The following is a 17,997-nucleotide window of genomic DNA, read 5'->3' as shown; positions in this document are numbered from 1 at the left end:
TACAAAAGTTCAGATACGGGAAAAATAGAGTATGTTAACACAACTGGAGGATTTTTGAAAAGTTGAGTAATAAGGATATTGATCGGGGAAAGTAGGGTGTGGTCTAGTGACCCGAGGCTGAACAAACCACTGGGAATATACAGTGGGGGAAAAAAGTATTTAGTCAGCCACCAATTGTGCAAGTTCTCCCACTTAAAAAGATGAGAGAGGCCTGTAATTTTCATCATAGGTACACGTCAACTATGATAGACAAATTGAGAGAAAAAAATCCAGAAAATCACATTGTAGGATTTTTTATGAATTTATTTGCAAATTATGGTGGAAAATAAGTATTTGGTCACCTACAAACAAGCAAGATTTCTGGCTCTCACAGACCTGTAACTTCTTCTTTAAGAGGCTCCTCTGTCCTCCACTCGTTACCTGTATTAATGGCACCTGTTTGAACTTGTTATCAGTATAAAAGACACCTGTCCACAACCTCAAACAGTCACACTCTAAACTCCACTATGGCCAAGACCAAAGAGCTGTCAAAGGACACCAGAAACAAAATTGTAGACCTGCACCAGGCTGGGAAGACTGAATCTGCAATATGTAAGCAGCTTGGTTTGAAGAAATCAACTGTGGGAGCAATTATTAGGAAATGGAAGACATACAAGACCACTGATAATCTCCCTCGATCTGGGGCAAGATCTCACCCCGTGGGGTCAAAATGATCACAAGAACGGTGAGCAAAAATCCCAGAACCACACGGGGGGACCTAGTGAATGACCTGCAGAGAGCTGGGACCAAAGTAACAAAGCCTACCATCAGTAACACACTACGCCGCCAGGGACTCAAATCCTGCAGTGCGAGACGTGTCCCCCTGCTTAAGCCAGTACATGTCCAGGCCCGTCTGAAGTTTGCTAGAGTGCATTTGGATGATCCAGAAGAGGATTGGGAGAATGTCATATGGTCAGATGAACCCAAAATATAATTTTTTGGTAAAAACTCAACTCGTCGTGTTTGGAGGACAAAGAATGCTGAGTTGCATCCAAAGAACACCATACCTACTGTGAAGCATGGGGGTGGAAACATCATGCTTTGGGGCTGTATTTCTGCAAAGGGACCAGGACGACTGATCCGTGTAAAGGAAAGAATGAATGGGGCCATGCATCGTGAGATTTTGAGTGAAAACCTCCTTCCATCAGCAAGGGCATTGAAGATGAAACGTGGCTGGGTCTTTCAGCATGACAATGATCCCAAACACACCGCCCGGGCAACGAAGGAGTGGCTTCGTAAGAAGCATTTCAAGGTCCTGGAGTGGCCTAGCCAGTCTCCAGATCTCAACCCCATAGACAATCTTTGGAGGGAGTTGAAAGTCCGTGTTGCCCAGCGACAGCCCCAAAACATCACTGCTCTAGAGGAGATCTGCATGGAGGAATGGGCCAAAATACCAGCAACAGTGTGGCCCCATTCATTCTTTCCTTTACATGGATCAGTCGTCCTGGTCCCTTTGCAGAAAAACAGCCCCAAAGCATGAGTTTAAAGTTGTACCGTTGTTGGATCATGTGATAAGGTTTGATGGGTAATCAGACCATAACTAATGTGGTTATAGAAGTAATGTATAATATAGTAGACAGCCAATTTAGGGTTCCATTGAACTATTATGGTTTATTGCGCATTTCAATGGCAAAAGGTGAAATCTGTATGTATGAGTGGAATTCAACGGCTGGTATGGGTGGTAACCGGATACTACTGAGTATTTGGTTTGGTGATGTTGAATGGACGATTTGTAGCGTGTTTTGGGTTAAATAGAAAGGCACCCTTATTCAACCGGAATAGGTGCGGGGAGAGAGTTTTTGTGTTGCTGAATGAGGTGAGAATAGAGAAGTATTATGGACACTCCATCGTAATAAATAAACTGAACCAAACATGATGTTACTACAGCATAGAGGATGGTTAATGTTGTTACGTTAGTTTTTAAACCAGATGATAGAGGTAAATGCAGAACGCTGTTTGAGAGTGTGTTTTATTTTTGCTACTAGGGGATTTAGTGTTTGAGATGAAAGGGCTGGCTAGTCGGGAATGATGACGTGGCTGGCTGTGCGACATGGAAGTGGTTGTTTGGCGTGCTTTAAAGGATCGCGGATTTTGTGGAGTGACTGGCAATGTATGTAGAGGGTCCGTGGTTCGAACCTAGGTAGGAACAGTGGGTAAAGCTTTCGCATTACTAGGTGGATTGAGAAATGTGAAAGGTTGAATTAGATAGCTTAAATAGATAAATATTCTAGTTATGTCTATGAAAATATGTTTTTAAGTAGTAATGGGTTGTGGTTACAAGTACTAATTCCATTATTTCGTAAGAAGGAAGATGATTAGGGCAGGTCGCCGCGCTTCCCCCATTGTGTAGGAAGGAGCGGGGGGGGGGGGGGGGGGGGTGAGAGACAGTACATAGTTGAAATGATATGAATAAAATTAAATGTATGCTTATCAACGATAGCAAGTATTTGTTTTATTAATTAGGGCCTAATCAGAGAGAACAGTTAAAGAAATTGAATAGCGAACTGAAAATTGCAATAGAGTTGGAACAATTATTTGAATTGAGAAAAAAAAAATATATGGTTCTAGTTCACGGGTAAAAGAGTTGTACTTGCTTGACTGTATCGAGCAGAAGTTTGAATAGTTGAATGAAAAGCATTTCTTTGACAAATTCTAATGGTTATTACTTTATTGTATAGGTTGGGTAACACCAGTGGTGTATGAAAATAATTGGTGATTTCTAAAACGATAATCTGTTTATGGTACGTTGAACAATGGGATATAGTTGTGACTATTAGGATGATGAATTGAATAAACATTTGTTATAAGCATGAAGTTATTAAACAATAGGTTTATATTTTTTAAAAACATCAATGCAACAGGTTGCGATTATTAAATTAATAAAAAGGGGTTATAGGTTTATATTAGAAGGTGTAGTGAACTTAATGAAACGTGGTATTATATAGTGTCTTCCAGGATTGATGGAAGTCTCCTATAGCATTATGTTAAGGGGATGCCTGGGATAAAATATAATGTCTTACTTACACGGAGTATGTGATTGTATTGGCTAATGAATGAAATATGACATTTACAGGGGCGACAGGAACAATAGAAGGGGAGACAGATGTTCCTATGGTGTTGATCAAATAATTGATAATGGATCATTTGATATGAGCAGATTTAGGGGTTCATTAATCATTGTGAGATTTAAAGAGGATATGATCTGAAGGGTAATCAATTAAACATGATCATTGTATACTCTAGGAATTTTGAGTGGTTTTATGGATTAGTTATGAGGAATTAGATTGATACAAATGATTATTGATGAGTTAGGCATTATTTAGGTCATAAAAGGGAGCTCCAAATTAAGTGGGGCTTGGCCACCATTCACATCGACAGGGCTGTAGTGGAGTGGTCGAGAGCTTGAAGTTAATCTATGCCCACATCACTAAGGAATTAATATGGTCCACACACACCAACACAGTCGTGAAGAAGGCACGACAATGCCTCTTCTCCCTCAGGAGGCTGAAGATATTTGGCATGGGCCCTCATATCTTCCAAAATGTCTACAGCTTCGCCATTGAGAGTATCTTGACTGGCTACATCACGGCTTGGTACTGCTTGTATCAAGCTAGCAGGGTTTTTCACTAACAGCTTGAACACAGCCCGCGATATGGTTAGCCCTTGTGGCTGGGACCGCGGAGGTGTCCCATGCTACTTGTGGCTTTTTCCCTGCAACCTTACCTGGCTTGAACTGCGTTGTGTAACTACTAACGTTAGCCGATGCTGATACCAACAGTACGTGCAAGGACACTGCTTTCGTGCTCACCGCTGTGACAGGATTTAAAGGAGGACATATCTTTCTGCTTTTTGGATTTAGCAATTTGTGTGAGCTTTTTTTGTTCACTTAGTTGAGAATTCCCTGTAAGGAGAGAGACATGGAAGCCCAGCTAGCCTAGCTGGTTGGAAGTCTTAAATGGAAGTCGCTATTGAACGTTTTCAATGCTGCAGGAGCTGTGTTTATTTTGCTTCATTCCAGGACAATGTGGACCTTCTGGACTTTCCATGTAGCAACTGTTTACATGCAGAGGACTACAGGGGCAAAGTGGCTACTCTCAACAAACAAGTAGCGAACCTACACAAGCTACTGGGGAATCCTACTTTTTCTTTCACTTCTACCCTAGTAGCCGGACACAGTAGCCGGGTCTCTCCCTTCCCTGGAGAATGGAGCTAGTAGGATGCTCTTGGATGACATGGGGGATGTTCCTGTTCTCGATCCTACCAACCAGCCATGGAGATAAGTCACTCACTTTGGAAGTCGGAAACAGCGACTTCAGGCAACGGGGTCCTCCTTGGAGATGTTAAGCACGGACCAGACACAGACCAGAAACAGCTTCGCCGCCCTGGATGCAGAGGTACATGCGCCTTTGTCCTCTGTTCTGTCTCCCTCTCTGGTGGCTTCTATCTCGGGTTCATATCCTCAGAGCTCCCACCCTCATCAGACCGTGAGGCTGTCTGAGACTCCGGCCCATTCATCATCCACAATGGATACTACAGCTGGCTCGGGTCCATTGGGCCCCACTGTCCTTCGGTCCTTGAGGGGTTTGCGGAACCACTCGGGCGAAAGAATGGCCGGACCTCCTCAGCCATTGCACCAGCTGTCGTCATCGGCAGTTCTATTGTAGGAAACATCTATGCTATCCTGGAGCACGAATACAGGACATTACAAGGCTGCTTCTGACCGTTCTACGACAGATGCCGGGAGCTGACGCTGTCGTAGTCCATGTGAGGTCAAATGACATCAAGAGGGCTCAATCTGAAAATGCATTTTAAAGAACTGATTCCAGCACTGAAAGACTCCAAAAAAGTCAGCAGGCTACTGGCATTGTACACCTGGCTAGAAGATTACTGTAGCTCTGTTAAATCACTTTTATAGATAACTTTGACACCTTTTGGAAACAGAAGATGTTTTACAGGAATGACGGATTCCATCCAAATCATCTTGGCTCCTGGACTCTGTCCACGCATTTCAAGGCTGCGTTGAGACAATGACTTATCAATTACTCAAGACCAGCTCAGGTAATTCCTAACATTGTGTCACTGAGTTGTCATATGCTGCAGCAAATGTACATTATCCCAGGGGCATTGGCAGACACAAAGTAAGTAACTTAATTTTTTTCCCCTTAACTGCCCTGAATGCCTTTGTTGATCCAACAGCGATTGTATGCAGTAATCATGTGCCTATAAACCAGAATTATACTGTTAGCACTGAGGCGGTGTGCGCTAGTAGGAAGTCCACTGTGTGCAGCTCACCCTGCACTATCAGCTTCAATATAAATAACATGAGCATGTCTACTTCTGATTAGCTTCCCGGTAAAGCAATAAAAACAATCAATCATCCCAGAAAAGTACTACAAATAGCCCAAATTAACATATGTAGCCTAATACACAAGGTTCATGAAATCAATAACTTGCTAATAACAGATGACATTCATATTCTGACTATCTCTGAAACTCACTTATATAATACCTTTGAGGATACAGCGGTAGCAATAAATGGTTATTACATCTACAGAAAAGACAGAAATGCCAATGGGGGTTGTGCTTGGAGTGTATATTTAGACAAACATTCCTGTAAAGCTTAGAGAGGATCTCATATTAAATACTGTTGAAGTAATATGGCTACAGGTTCATCTGCCTCACCTAAAGCCCATTCTTGTGGGAAGCTGCTATAGACCACCAAGTGCTAACAATCACTATATGGATAATATAATTTGATAATGTATGTGATATCAACAGAGAGGTATATTTTCTGGGTGATTTAAATATTGATCATCTTTCATCAAGCTGCCCACTCAAGAAAAAGCTTTCAACTGTAACCATCTTACTAATGCTGCAAAAAATGTGCTTTAAAGCAGTATCCAAATCCATCAGATGTAGTGATCACAATATAGTAGCCATATCTAGGAAAACCAAAGTTCCAAAGGCTGGTCCTAATATAGTGTATAAGATGTCATGCAATAAGTTTTGTAGTGATTCTTATGTTGATGATGTAAATAATATTGGCTGGTCTGTGGTGTGTAATGAGGCGCAACCAGACATTTATGAAATTGCTTATTCCAGTTACTAATAAGCGTGCACCCATTAAGAAAATTACTGTAAAAACGGTTAAATCCCCTTGGATTGATGAGGAAATGAAAAAATTGTATGATTGCGAAGGATGAGGCAAAAAGAATGGCAAATAAGTCTGACTACACAACCGATTGGCAAACGTACTGCAAATTGAGAAATCATGTGACTAAACTGAATAAAAAGAAGAAGAAACTATACTATGAAACAAAGATGAATTATATAAAGAATGATAGTAAAAAGCTTTGGAGCACCTTAAATAAAATTCTGGGCAAGAAGGCAAACTCCGCTCCATCACTCATTGAATCAGATGGCTCATTCATCACAAAACCCACTGATATTGCCAACTACTTTAATGATTTTTTCATTTGCAAGATTAGCAAACTTAGGCATGACATACCAGCAACAAACGCCGACACTACACATCCAAGTATAACTGACCAAATTATGAAAGACAAGCATTGTAATTTTGAATTCCGTAAAGTGAGTGTGGAAGAGATGAAAAAAATATTGTTGTCTATCAACAATGTCAAGCCACCGGGGTCTGACAACTTGAATGGAAAATTGCTGAGGATAATAGCGGACGATATTGCCACTCCTATTTGCCATATCTTCAATCTAAGACTACTAGAAAGTGTGTGCCCTCAGGCTTGGAGGGAAGCAAAAGTAATTACGCTACCCAAGAATAGCCTTTACTGGCCCAAAAATCCATTTTAATTCCAGGTTGTAAGGCAACAAAATAGGAAACATTCCAAGGGGGGTGAATACTTTCACAAGCTACTGTAGGTAGGGATAAAGTGACTAGACAACAGGATAGGTAATAATTAGTAGCTGCAGCATATTTGTATTTATTAGGGATACCCATTTTGTTAGACTTCAGTGAGGCTTTTGACATTATCAATCATAGTCTGCTGCTGGAAAAACGCGAATGTTATGGCTTTACACCCCCTGCTATATTGTGGACAAAGAGTTACTTGTCTAACAGAACGCATAGTGTGTTCTTTAATGGAAGCCTCTCCAACATAATCCAGGTAGAATCAGGAATTCCCCAGGCAGCTGTCTAAGCCCCTTACTTTTTTCAATCTTTACTAACGACATGCCACTGGCTTTGAGTAAAGCCAGAGTGTCTATGTATCCGGATGACTCAACACTATACATGTCAGCTACTACAGCGACTGAAATGACTGCAACACTTTACAAAGAGCTGCAGTTAGTTTCAGAATGGGTGGCAAGGAATAATTAGTCCTAAATATTTCTAAAACTAAAAGCATTGTATTTGGGACAAATCATTCACTAAACCCTAAACCTCAACTAAATATTGTAATGGATTATGTGGAAATGTAGCAAGTTGAGGTGATTAAACTGCTTGGAGCAACCCTGGATTGTAAACTGTTGTGGTCAAAACATGTTGATACAACAGTAGCTAAAATGGGGAGAAGTCTGTCCATAATAAAGCGCTGCTCTGCCTTCTTAACAACACTATCAACAAGGCAGGTCCTACAGGCCCTAGTTTTGTCGCACCTGGACTACTATTCCACAAAGAGGGACTTAGGAAAATTACAATTGGCTCAGAATAGGGCAGCACGGCTGGCCCTTAAATTACACGGAGAGCTAACATTAATAATATGCATGTCAATCTCTCATGGCTAAAAGATGAGGAGAGATTGACTTCATCACTACTTGTTTTTTTAAGAAGTGTTGACAAGCTGAATGCACTGAGCTGACTGTTTAAACTACTAGCACACAGCTCGGACACCCATGCATACCCCACAAGACATGCCACCAGAGGTCTCTTCTCAATCCCCAAGTCCAGAACAGACTATGGGAGTCGCACAGTACTACATAGAGCCATGACTACATGGAACTCTATTCCACATCAGTTAACTGATGCAAGCAGTAGAATCAGATTTATAAAACAGAAAAAAAGACACCTTATGGAACAGCTGGTACAGTGAAGAGACAGACACAGAGGTACAGACACACACATACTCACACAAACGCTAGCACTCTACACATGTACATTGTAATATTGTTGTATGGTGGTATTATATATTTTTTTATTGTAGATATGTAGTGGTGTAATAATGTTACATGATGTACTGTTTTGTCTTTTGTTTTATGTGTGATGTAAGTGCCTTAATGTGTTTAGACCCCAGGAAGAGTAGCTGCTGCCTTGGCAGCAGCCAATGGGTATCCATAATAAATACAAATATGCTGCTGCTACTAATTATTACCTATCCTGTTGTCTAGTCACTTTATCCCTAACTACAGTATACAGTGGCTTGTGAAAGTATTCACCCCTTGGAATTTTTTCCTATTTTGTTGCCTTACAACCTGGAATTAAAATTCAGAATACAGAAAACTTGAGCGTACATAACTATTCACCCCCTCAAAATCAATACTTTGTAACGCCACCTTTTGCAGCAATTACAGCTGCAAGTCTCTTGGGGTATGTCTCTATAAGCTTGGCACATCTAGCCACTGGGATTTTTGCCCATTCTTCAAGGCAAAGCTACTTCAAGTTGGATGGGTTCCGCTGGTGTACAGCAATCTTTAAGTCATACTACAGATTCTCAATTGGATTGAGGTCTGGGCTTTGACTAGGCCATTCCAAGACATTTAAATGTTTCCCCTTAAACCACTCGAGTGTTGCTTTGGCAGTATGCTTAGGGTCACTGTCCTGCTGGAAGGTGAACCTCCGTCCCAGTCTCAAATCTCTGGAAGTCTGAAACAGGTTTCCCTCAAGAATTTCCCTGTATTTAGCACCATCCATCATTCCTTCAATTTTGACCAGTTTCCCTGCCAATGAAAAACATCCTCACAGCATGGTGCTGCCACCACCATGCTTCACTGTGAGGATGGTGTTCTCGGGGTGATGAGAGGTGTTGGTTTTGCGCCAGACATAGCATTTTCCTTGATGGCCGAAGTACCACTCTGTGAATGTGTGTATATTTTCCCTGCCTTTTAGGTCATGTTAAATCGGTTCTCAGGGCTGGTCTGGACCACAACAGTGTTGGGGAAATGAACTAATTGCTGATGAAGGTGGAATGGATATGAGAAAGAAAAATTACAGCAATCATTTAAAGAGGCTATACATAACTTTTGCCTCTACGGGTATTCTTGAACCAAAAGGGGCCCCCAAAATTAGTGGTTCTCAAACCTCTCCTTGGGGACCCGCAGACATTTCAAAATGTTGTTGTAGCCCTAAACTAACTCACCTGATTCACCTAGTCAAGGGCTTGTTGATTAGTTGACAATTTGAATCAGGTGTGCTAGCTGTAGAATAGTTTAAATACTGTACATGGAACGGCTGGTGGTCCCCGAGTAGAGGTTTGAGGTTTGAGAGAAATATAAATAAATATTGTCCAGAAATTACCTAATTGGACAGTATTGTAGTATATGTAGGATATGAACAGTACAGCCAACATTCAAGCCAGAATTTGACATGAACAAAGCAACTGAACTTCAATAATATATCTTTAATATGGCAATATCAAATTAAAAAAATTATGTTGAAATGGTTCTATTCACACCATCTTATAAACGGTTGTACAGTTATTGTTCCTTTAATTAATATTGAATAGGTTAGCCGTAATAGTAGATAAGAGGTAGAAATCAAGTCCTGTTTCCTTATGCTTCTGCTGTAGTTAGGGTGGTGTTTTTGCCATGGCATTGGCAGGAGTAGGAGTGTTAAACCTCTCAGATTAGGAGGGAAGAAATGACAGGACTCCTTAAAGCTCCCCTCTGTTCTTCTAATGGAGTCCTCCGTCGCCACACTGAAGAAAGAAATATCATAAGTACATAGTCCCAATGAAACCTTTTCTCTTTTCCCTCCTCATGGTGTTGCCTTTCAGAGTCCTCAATGCCCCCATCTCTTTTACCTGAATGTGTCCTATCAGTGAAATCAAAGGCGATTACACAGCTCACTAGATTTATGTGGCCGCGGTAAGTATGTAACGCAGGCTGCAGCCCCAAAGTCTCTGTTTATTCAGTGAAAGTGCTCTGTAATTTATTTAAAATAATATATTTTAACAAATAAAGAGGTCATTGAGTGAGCGCATTGCTGAAGGCACACATTTACTCTTTAACACTCACTGACTGACAGGCTGCCTGGCTGGACTGGACGGGCGCAGGGGCAGGGGCAGGCCTCCTGCTCTGAACAAAGTGATTCACCAAATTTGAGGAGCGGGATAACAGGATTGGATTGGCTAGTTTGGGGTTTATTTGGCCCCTGGTGAACTTTGGAGGGAAAACGGAACATTGATCACAGAGGTTGAATTTTTTCCTCCTCTTCTAATGAATATGTACTGTAGATGTTTGAGTAAAAATGTGCTTAACTAGTCACATAATAACTTGCATGGACTCACTCTGTTTGCAATAATAGTGTTTAACATGATATTTTTATGACTACCTCACAATGGCGCCGGAGAAGATGGCTGCCGTTTTACAGCCCTCTAACCAATTGTACTAATATGTGTGTTTTTCCGCGTTATTTGTAATTTATTCTGTACATAATGTTTCTGCCATCGTCTCTTATAACCAAAAAGAGCTTCTGGATATCAGGACAGCGATTACTTACCTCATATTGGACGAATAATTTTTCTTCAACAAGTCGGACGCGAAGGATATCCTACAGACACCCGACAATGCCCAAATCCCCGTCATTCGCATGAGAAAGAGACAGAGATATCGTGGACGTAGGTCGGGGTGCCTTGTAAAGATCCGACGGCGAGCGAGTAAACTGCCTCTTCCATCAATCCTATTAGCCAATGTTCAATCATTTGAGAATAAATTGGATGACCTAAGATTACGGTTATCCTACCAATGGGACATTAAAAACTGTAATATCTTATGTTTCACAGAGTCATGGCTGAACGACGACATGGACAACATACAGCTAGCGGGCTATACGCTACATCAGCAAGATAGAACGGCTGACTCCAGTAAGACAAGGTGTGGCAGTCTGTGTATATTTGTAAACAACAGCTGGTGCACAAAATCAAAAACTAAGGAAGTCTCGAGGTTTTGCTCGACAGAGGTAGAGTACCTTATGATAAGCTGTAGACCACACTATTTACCAAGAGAGTTTTCATCTATATTTTTCATAGCTGTCTATTTACCACCACAAACCAATGCTGGCATTAAGATTGCACTGAATGAGCTGTATAAGGCCATAAGTGAACAGGAAAACGCTCATCCAGAGGCAGCGCTCCTAGTGGCCGGGGACTTTAATGCAGGGAAACTTAAATCCATTCTACCTAATTTCTACCAGCATGTTAAATGTGCAACCAGAGGAAAAAAAACTATAGACCACCTTTACTCCACACACAGAGACGCGTAGAAAGCTCTCCCTCGCTCTCCATTTGGCAAATCTGACCATAACTCTATCCTCCTGATTCCTGCTTATAAGCAAAAACTAAAGCAGGAAGCACCAGTGACTCGGTTAATAAAAAAGTGGTCAGATGACGCAGATGCTAAGCTACAGGACTGTTTTGCTAGCACAGACTGGAACATGTTCCGGGATTCTTTAGATAGCATTGAGGAGTACACAACATAAGTCACTGGCTTCATCAATAAGTGCATCGATGATGTCGTCCCCACAGTGACCGTACGTACATACCCCAACCAGAAGCCATGGATTACAGGCAACATCCGCACTGAGCTAAAGGGTAGAGCTTCCGCTTTCAAGGAGCGGGACTCTAACCCGGAAGCTTATAAGAAATCCCGCTATGCCCTCCGACGAACCATCAAACAGGCAAAGAGTCAATACAGGACTAAGATTGAATCGTACTACAACGGCTCTGACGCTTGTCGGATGTGGCAGGGCTTGAAAACTATTACAGACTACAAAGGGAAGCACAGCCGCGAGCTGCCCAGTGACACAAGACTTCCAGATGAGCTAAACCACTTCTATGCTCGCTTTGAGGCAAGCAACACTGAAGCATGCATGAGAGCACCAGATGTTCCGGATGACTATGTGATCACGCTCTCCGTAGCCAATGTGAGTAAGACTTTTAAGCAGGTCAACATTCACAAGGCCGCAGGGCCAGACGGATTACCAGGACGTGTACACCGAGCATGTGCTGACCAACTGGCAAGTGTCTTCACTGACATTTTCAACATGTCCCTGACTGAGTCTGTAATACCAACATGTTTCAAGCAGACCACCATAGTCCCCGTGCCCAAGGACACTAAGATAACCTGCCTAAATGACTACCGACCTGTAGCACTGACGTCTGTAGCCATGAAGTGCTTTGAAAGGCTGGTCATGGCTCACATCAGCACCATTATCCCAGAAACCCTAGACCCACTCCAATTTGCATACCGGCCCAACAGATCCACAGATGATGCAATCTCTATTGCACTCCACACTGCCCTTTCCCACCTGGACAAGAGGAACACCTACGTGAGAATGCTATTCATTGACTACAGCTCAGCATTCAACACCATAGTGCCCTCAAAGCTCATCACTAAGCTAAGGATCCTGGGACTAAACACCTCCCGCTGCAACTGGATCCTGGACTTCCTGACGGGCCTTCCCAGGTGGTAAGGGTAGGTAACAACACATCTGCTACACTGATCCTCAACACGGGGGCCCCTCAGGGTTGTGTGCTCAGTCCCCTCCTGTACTCCCTGTTCACCCATGACTCCAACCCCATCATTAAGTTTGCCGTTGACACAACAGTGGTAGGCCTGATCACCGACAACGATGAGACAGCCTAGGGAGGAGGTCAGAGTCCTGGCCATGTGGTGCCAGGATAACAAGCTCTCTCTCAACGTGACCAAGACAAAGGAGATGATTATGGACTACAGGAAAAAAAGAGGACTGAGCACGCCCCCATTCTCATCGACGGGGCTGTAGTGGAACAGGTTGAGAGCTTCAAGTTCCTTGGTGTCCACATCACCAACGAACTATCATGGTCCAAACACACCAAGACAGTCGTGAAGAGGGCACGACAAAGCCTATTCCCCCAGCCACCCTAGTCATAGACTGTTCTCTCTGCTACCGCACGGCAAGCGGTACCGGAGTGCCAAGTCTAGGTCCAAAAGACTTCTCATCAGCTTCTACCCCCAAGCAATAAGACTCCTGAACAGCTAATCATGGCTACCCGGACTATTTGCACTGCCCCCCCACCCCCACCCCCCACCCCATATTTTTACGCTGCTGCTACTCTGTTAATTATTTATGCATAGTCACTTTAACTCTACCCACATGTACATATTACTTCAACTACCTCAACTAGCCGATGCCCCCACACATTGACTCTGCACTGGTACCCCCCTGTATATATAGCCTCCCTACTGTTATTTTATTTTACTTCTGCTCTTTTTTTTCTCAACACTTTATTTTTTATTTTTTTTATTTTACTTTTTTATTTTCAAAAAATGCACTGTTGGTTAAGGACTGTAAGTAAGCATTTCACTGTAATGTCTGCACCTGTTGTATTCGGCGCATGTGGCCAATAAAAATTGATTTGATTTTGATTTGATTTGATCTCTGTACCCCACACATACAATTATCTCTGAAGTCCCTCAGTCGAGCAGTGAATTTCAAACAGATTCAATCACAAAGAACCTAGATATGCGGAGATACGCAATGTGTCGCCAGTGTGCATTCACAGCCCAGTGCGTCCTGTGCCAGCGCCCTGCACATGTCGTGCAAAAGTGGGCATCCAGCCAGGACGGGTTGTGCCAGCTGTACACTCCAGACCTCCAGTACACCTCCACGGTCCAGTATATCCTGCTCCAGTTCTACGCACTGTGTCACCAGTGCGCCTTACCAGCCCGGTAAGCCCCATACCTGCTCCCCCGCACCAAACCAGTGGTGCGTGTCGCCAGCCCGGTACGCCCCGTACCTGCTCCCCCTGCACCAAACCAGTGGTGCGTGTTCCCAGTCCAGTAAGGCCCGTACCTGCTCCCCACACCAAACCAGTTGTCCGTGTTGCCAGCCCGGTACGCCCCGTACCTGCTCCCCGCACCAAACCAGTGGTGCGTGTATCCAGTCCAGTACGGCCCGCCCCTGCTCCTCGCACCAAGCCAGTAGTGCGTGTTGCCAGCCCGGTACGCCCCGTACCTGCTCCCCGCATCAAGCCAGTGGTGCGTGTTCCAAGTCCAGTACGGCCCGTCCCTGCTCCTCGCACCAAACCAGTGGTGCGTGTCGCCAGTCTGGTACGCCGCGGTCCTACTCCCCGCACCAGACCAGTGGTGCGTGTCTCCAGTCCGGCCCGTGCCTGCACCTCGCACCAAGCCAGTGGTGCGTGTTCCCAGTCCGGTACGGCCCGTACCTGCTCCTCGCACCAGACCAGTGGTGCGTGTTCCCAGTCCGGCCGGCCCATGCCTGCTCTTCGCACCAAGCCAGTGGTGCGTGTTCCCAGTCCGGCACGGCCTGTGCCCGTTCCACCGGTGCCCAGTCCAGCTCCGGTCAGCGGCTCCACTCAAGAGCCAGAGCAGTCCGCTCCACCGGTGCCTAGTCCAGCTCCGGTCAGTGGTCCCACTCCGGAGCCAGAGCAGTCCGCTCCACCGGTGCCTAGTCCAGCTCCGGTCAGCGGATCCACTCCGGAGCCAGAGTAGTCCGCTCCACCGGTGCCCGGTCCAACTCCGGTCAGCGGTTCCACTCCGGGGTCAGAGCAGTCCGATCCACTGGTGCCAAGTCCAGCTCCGGTCAGCGGATCCATTCCGGAGACAGAGCAGTCCGCTCCACCGGGATCCAGTTCCGGTCAGCGAATCCACTTCAGGCCCAGACGTCAGCCCCTCTCCAGGTTCGGGGTCTCCCACACCAGGGTCCAGACAGGGCTTGGTGCATCGCGGGAGGATTGCCGATCCAGGCCCAGATGTCAGCCCCTCTCCAGGTTCGGGGTCTCCCACACCAGGGTCCAGACAGGGCTTGGTGCATCGTGGGAGGAAGGAGAGGGGAAGCATCGTGCCAAGGTCCAGACCAGACCAGGGGCGCAACGGGGAGGCAGAGAGGAAGAGGTCGTCACGCCTGGAGCCGGATCCGCCTCCGAGGCTGAAAGCCCACCCGGACCCTCCCCTAATGAGTCAGGTTGGTGTGGCCGGAGTACGCACCTTTGGGGGGGGGTACTGTCACGCCCTGGCCTTGAGAGGCCTGTTGTCTTTAGTTGGTTTGGTCAGGGCGTGAGGATCTATGTTAGGATTTCTATGTTTAGGATCTAGATGTGGTGTTTCTATGTTTGGCCAGGTGTAATTCCCAATCAGAGACAGCTGTCGCTCGTTGTCTCTGATTGGGAATCATACTTAAGTAGCCTGTTTGCCTACCTTAGTTGTGGGATCTTGTTCCGTGTTAGGCATGCATGTATGCATGTATGCATGTATGCATGTATGCATGTATGCATGTATGCATGTATGCATGTATGCATGTATGCATGTATGCATGTATGCATGTATGTATGTATGCATGTATGTATGTATGTGTTTAGCCTGAGGACTTTACGTTGTTTCTTGTTTTGTTTATGTTTATTGAGTTAAATAAACATGTTCGCATACCACGCTGCACCTTGGTCTGACCCGTCTCTCAACGATCGTGACAGCCAGGGAGTTTGAGTGTTATACGATGTTATGGATTTGAGGGTTCGTGCGCAGCCAAGCGCCACGTGATTATTTAATGTACTTTTTACAAACCAAGTCTTAATCTGCAGGGCAAAGAAATGAGTAATTCGGCCGGCGCAGCAAATTTCAATGAGTGAGCAGAGAGAAGAAAATAAATCCCACATATTTTTCACAGGCACAATGTGCCGACTGAATGGAAGGCGCTGTAGAGTGTACAGAACGGTATACTGTAGATATACATTTGGGTATAAAAAAATATTTTCGTTTGGAACTAAGGTGTTTGCGACCAGTGAAGGAGGTCCCTGCGACTGTGGCCACCTAGGATGCTCGGTTTTGGGGATCGTGCCCCACCTCTCAATAGGGGCAATAAGGTCCTGTGGCCCCACATCCAATAGGCCTGTCACTCACAGTAGGGGAGAAAGGGGTTCTATCCTGGGGTCAACACTTCTCCAGCTATGAAAGCAAGCCCTGGTCTCTCAGAAGAAAGCAGGGCTTTAACATTGTATCCTCTCCGTTGTATTTTGAGAAGTGAGGCTCAAGGAACTCCTTCAGTGAGGAATAAGGGAAAGGTGTTATTGTGGAAAAAGGGACAGTGACAAAATTGAATACATTGGCCTAATTTGTATTAGAGTGTTAACCCAAAACAAATCATATGCTAACCCGCATCTGCTGGTGCTTATTGGTTGTATCTCCAGTCAATCCAAATAATGAATGTGATCTTAGATCTATTTGTCTGTCTTTAAGTCTAATCTATCTGCCCTTGTTTCTGGTGTAAATTTGTACCAAATGCTTGGAACTTGTCTAAACACCTGTAGTCATGACCTGTGTCTGTGAGAGGTATCAGTACTGTACAGCACTGTTCTCCATGTCTGCTGTCAATTTGTGGCAGAAGCTTTGAACCCCTAATTACATCACTGCTGATTTGAGCTCAAAGAGATAAAAGGCAGACAGTGGAAGAAGAGTGCGCGATGGACTCGTGTTTGGGACGGTGTCACGTCGCAGTGTAATTTAGCACAGGGGGCTGTGCTTTGGGTGTCGGGATACATTGTAATGGTTAATGTGTGTAGGTGATCACACATGGGAGGGACCACAGGGAGGTCAGTGTTTTGGGTGGAACGTGTGGGGGGGATCTTCCTGTCATTCTCGGCTCATTTGACTGAACCCTGGTGACCTGTGCTGCCCTTAACCCTGCCGCCCCTGCCGCCCCTTCCCCTAAACGCCATAATGTCCACCATTGGGATCGTAGTATGGGTCCAGAAATGTGTTGCTCTTGTTTCCAGGGGAGCTATATGTGTCACCCCCACAGATGGTTCGTATTAGTCATTCAAGGTACATAAGAAAGGTTAAGATAACATCCAAAGTGGAAAAAGTTGGGCAGTTAACTTCAAACTGGTCCTAACCAGGACTGTGAACTATTGGTCACCTGGGGCAATAACTGACATAAAGGGTCTCATTCTCTCTCCCTTTCCATCTTAATTGTATCTTCTCTTTTTCTCTCCCCTCTTCCTTGGTTCTCTTTTACTGAAATTTGATTTATTCCCTCAACCTGTTATCGATCTCTCCTCTTACCCTCACCTCATCTTCATATCACTGTATCTATCCTGAACCACACACACACACACACACACAGGCACACACACACACACACACACACACACACCACACTTTTCACAACTGGCAGCCATCTGTTGATAATTACTACCCAGTCTCAGCAGAGAACTTGTGATATTTAATATTTCCTCACCACTTGAACAAATAAGCTATACTAACTGCAAGGTCCTTGACCACAGGAGTAGAGGAGACTGTGTGCACTTTGGCCAAAGCTGTGTTGTTAAACTTCCATAGAATTTCAACCTCGACACATACAACAATTCTGCTTTAAAATCCACCACCTACCCCACACCCCAAAACCACAACAACTTAAACAGTGAACAAACACTATAAATCATGGTTAAAATAGTATGTATTTATACACACACACACACACACACACAGCTAATGGGGATCCTTAATAAATGTAAATACAGACACACACACATACACGCACAAGTATGATGCGTTTCGAAGGTGTTGCAGTGCTGTGGAGCATCAGGAGGAGATTCACAAAACATTCATTAACGGCCCTTTACAAAGATGCCTTTGTGACCCACCAGACCATGTGCTGCATGCTCTCCTCTCCTCCATTGAGAAAGCACACAAACACTAGCTGGAATTAAAGTTCCCAAAAACCCTCTTGGCTATTTTTCTGTTCGGTTAGAATAAAATCAGAAGAGTGAAATAGAA

This window comes from Coregonus lavaretus (genome assembly GCF_964263955.1).
Source record: "Coregonus lavaretus genome assembly, chromosome: 29".
Taxonomy (NCBI): domain Eukaryota; kingdom Metazoa; phylum Chordata; class Actinopteri; order Salmoniformes; family Salmonidae; genus Coregonus; species Coregonus lavaretus.
The sequence above is the reverse complement of the archived record's forward strand: the minus strand, read 5'-3'. Positions refer to the sequence as shown.